The sequence below is a fragment of the Onychomys torridus genome, chromosome 15 (genome assembly GCF_903995425.1).
Source record: "Onychomys torridus chromosome 15, mOncTor1.1, whole genome shotgun sequence".
Taxonomy (NCBI): domain Eukaryota; kingdom Metazoa; phylum Chordata; class Mammalia; order Rodentia; family Cricetidae; genus Onychomys; species Onychomys torridus.
Genome location: NC_050457.1, coordinates 45,260,482 through 45,264,723, shown reverse-complemented (window position 1 = coordinate 45,264,723; position 4,242 = coordinate 45,260,482). Strand labels below are relative to the sequence as shown.

The 4,242-nt window shown below is 37.8% G+C and overlaps 1 pseudogene; it reads right to left on the bottom strand.

Annotated features, from left to right (window-relative positions):
- Positions 1-677: 677 nt before the first annotated feature.
- On the bottom strand, positions 678-2,339 carry LOC118596175 (annotated as a pseudogene).
- Positions 2,340-4,242: the final 1,903 nt, after the last annotated feature.

Here is a 4,242-nt window from a genome sequence, read left to right as displayed (position 1 = left end):
GAACCCATCAGTGCCTCCAGATGTTATCCATTCTAAAGGCATCAAAATCAGCATTTTGCTTTTTGGAAACATAGGCAATATCTAGCAGCAAATGTGAAATATATGAAAACTGTACTAATTTTATCATTCTGTTTTGCAATGTAATTTCCAGAAATCAAGTGTGAGATATAACTAGTTTAAACTTTTCCAACTCAAAACTGATGAGACGACTCAGCAGTTAAGGGTACTTACTGCTCTTGCAGAGGACCTGAGCTTGGTTCCCACCACCTACATGGAAGCTCACAACCATCAGTAAATCCGGTTCTAGGGGATTTTCTTATCTCCATGGTATGAGGCATGAGAATGGTGCACAAACATTCATATTAAATGAATGAATGAATGAATGGATGGATGGATGGATGAATAAATAAATAAATAAATAAATAAATAAATAAATAAATAAATAAATATACAACCTTCCCAACTCCTAAGCACTTAGAAGTTGGATTTAACAGTCTATTATTATTACTATCATTTTAAAAACATAAGTCCACTAAGCCCTGTAGAAGTAAATATGAAAAAGTCTGGGAAAATAAAACATACCATAGATATGTGTAAGTACATACATTATCTTAAAATAGAATTTTTCAGCCACTTCTTTATTATGGTCTGACAGCTTGAAAATCAGTCAGAGTAAACTACCTAAAGTCAGCTTCATTGCAGATACCAACTGTTATGCTATCTTCTTCTATTTGCCCTTTAAAGCCTTCCTTTGTGGTAATATTTTATTTGTGCTCTAATAAATAAAGCCTGCCTGGGGATCAGAGGAAAAAGCCAATCACTATATTAAACATAGAGGTCAGGCAGTGGTAGCACACACCTTTAATCCTAGCATTCGGTGGGCAGAGATCCATCCAGATCTCTGTGATCTCTGTGAGTTCAAGGCCACACTGAGAACAGACCCAGGCATGATGTGGCACACACCTCAGTTTCCAACATTACTTAATCATAGAGATCTGGAGGTCCATACAGATAGACAGGAAGTGATGTAGCTGGGCATAGAAAAGAAGTAAGATGGCAGGGCAGAGAAAGGTATATAAGCATGAGTATACAGGAAGTAGCTCTGTTACGCTGAGGATCTCCTAGCAGTAAGAACTTGTGGATGGCTTGTTCTATCCCTCTGATCTTTCAGCTTTCGCCTCAATATCTGACTCCAGGTTTTTTTGTTGTTTTTTTTTTTATAATAAGAACATTTAGAAATTCGTGTTACATCCAATTCATGTATTGTAGTTGGAGTTTTCTCCAGTCCCACCTGGGCCTGCAGCCACTCAGACCCAAGTAAACACACAAAGAATTATATTACTTATAAACTGTTTGGTTGTGGCAGGCTTCTTGCTATCTAGTTCTTATATCTTAAATTAACCCATTTCTATCAATCTATAAGTTACCACACAGCTTGTGACTTACTGGTACTTTCACATCATGCTTCTCATGGCGGTGGCTGGCAGCATTTCCTGACTTAGCCTTCAACTTCCCAGAATTCTCTTCGCTGCTTATCCTGCCTATACTATACTTCCTGCCTGGCTACTGGCCAATCAGCATTTTATCTATCAACCAAATCAGAGCAACACATTCACAGCACACAGAGCGATGGACATCTATAGCATTACATTCCTTGAGGGTTAAGATGGCTACAAAAAAGGCATTTTCAAGTTCTGGAACTTCACTTTATCTTTTCAAGGAAAGTTTTCCCATTCGTGTAGTTCTTTCCCATTGTTGTGGCCTTCCAGGCAAAGTAAGCCTCAGATGGATCTGACTGAAATAAACAGTCATCCCTCATTCCAAACACACACACACACACACACACACACACACACACACACACATAAATAAATGAATGAATGAATGAATAGATAGATAGATAGATAGATAGATAGATAGATAGATAGATAGATAAATAAATAAAGTAAACTCCAAACGGACAAATACCACCTGACTGGTTTGCATCCCAGAAGCTACTCTCTGTACTGTGAAAATGGCTTCTTTGCAAACAAGAGAGTATTTCCCAGAACATTTTCCAGCTCTGTGCATTATTACTCTGTAATCAGGGTCTTAACATCACCATACACCGAACCTGAGTGCTTGGTAATTGGTTCCATGTTGTGTGTACTTCGTCCACACAGAATGGATGTGTTTCTTCTTTGTTCGCAGCCTTTGTTCCCACTGAAGGGAACCCTCCAGTGACAGCACTTAAATTCAGCATATTCTGTCTGGACAAGCTTACCAGATGAGATGCATATAATTGGTAAAAAGCTTAAAGAGCACTCCATCAGCAAAGCCATGGAAAATGTCTTGACCATGACAGTGATGAAGCCTCCATTGCTCCAAGCATAGGCACCATGCTCTAGCAGTCATTGTTTGTAGGGAAAAAAAAGACAAACCTCCATGCTCTGAGCTTGCTCTCATCTTGCTTCATCATCAAAAGGTAATTAGATTTCTGAGCTCATATAGTCTCTCCAAGCAGGAAGAACAAAAAACAGAAATGTCACAAAACTGTACTTGTGACTCATCTGTAATTTTGTGTGGATAACTCATCAACCCTTCATAAGGACAAAGGCACCATTTTTTCCACTGATGGAGAACAGTACATGCATATATCCCCATGCACTCAAATACCTACTCAAGAGATGGATGCTCTAAACAATGCTGCTCTCCTCCCAGGACCTGCTGTCCTCAAGAGAAATTGTGGAAAGGGGCTGATTCACCAAAATGAGTCACTCTCATACTGGCCAAGGTTCTAGAAGCATTTGCCCCAAGGGCCAGGGCCTGAATATTTTGTCCTTCTGGTGTGAGTAACTTCTCCAACCACTTGTTAAGGTACTTTTTAAATTTTTAAAATGAAACCTGAATATTCCTACTTTGTTCTTTCTCAATGAGCAATGCTTAGGTTAATGAAAAAATTAATTTATTTTTTAGCTGTGAACCATGCATAGTGTTTCCCCAGGATTAACAGCCAATGAGAAACAGGCTATTCCATGTTATATGTGCTAATAATGCCATGCATGTGAAGGCCACATCTAATGAATTTTTATTTATATATTCTACTTTGAAAATATCTTATATTAATTTAGTCATGTATTTATTCATTTATTTTGTCCATGTGCAAGCGTGTGTGTGTGTGTGTGTGTGTGTGTGTGTGTGTGTGTGTGTGTGTTGCATGCCAAGGCATTCATGTGTTGGTCAGGGGACAAGGTGGATGAGTCGGTTTTTGTCTTTCACCATGTGGGTTCCAGTGTTTGAACTTGGGTGGGTACTCAGGCTTGGCATCTTCACCCTTAGAGTCATCTTACAGGCTCCTAATGTGTTTTTTTTAAACCATGTGTCTCTGAAAAATATGAAAGAAGAGTTGGAAGGACTAAAATGGTGAAAAATCAAGGCAGCAGGGAACAAACATTAATGTAAGAGGTAGGATGTTTTAACCCCAGCCCTGCTTGTGGTCCCAGTTAGCTAATAGATCCCGAGAAATCACTTCATTGTGTACAGCCTAATTCCTCTACTATGATAACAAGACACTAGGGGGTGAAATTCAAGCCAGGTACATGAGCCATCCACACTCTGTTATAGATATACATGCACATAAATAAATGCAAACCCTTGCTTATGGACATATTTCAGCAAGAGAGAAACTAATTCCATTTAAAATTTTGTTTGACAGAAGCTTTAAAATGTCTAGAAAGTACACAATTCTATATCCCATCAAACCTCTCCAATCCAACACTCTACTACTCCATATTTACTTCATATTGACTCAGAAACACTGTTCAATGGCTTTCTTGTTCACAATATTATGCTATTTTTGTTAATGACAGACTTGAAATACAATATACATAAAAATAAAACATGTTTTTCTAAGTAATCATAATATCCTTATAAATTCTAAGATATGAAGTTTACCTACATATACACAAAAGATTCTCTGGTCAATATTAATATTTCTACATTGTTTTCTGTGAAGTATGTAACTGGAAAATATTAGTAAGCATGGCGTGAAAAATGTCTTGAATGTTTATAAAACCTTCTTATAAGTAATTCAGAATTATGTGCACATTCAAGGCTCTGAGAAAACCTTCAATGGAAAATCTTAATTCACTTGAGTCAGACTTTCCCAAATGTATTTAACTATGACAGTCTTTGTGACCAAGATTCCTGTGGAGACTGCATGATCCATTATTCTGAAGCAAGCTGCAAAACTGGACCACAGTA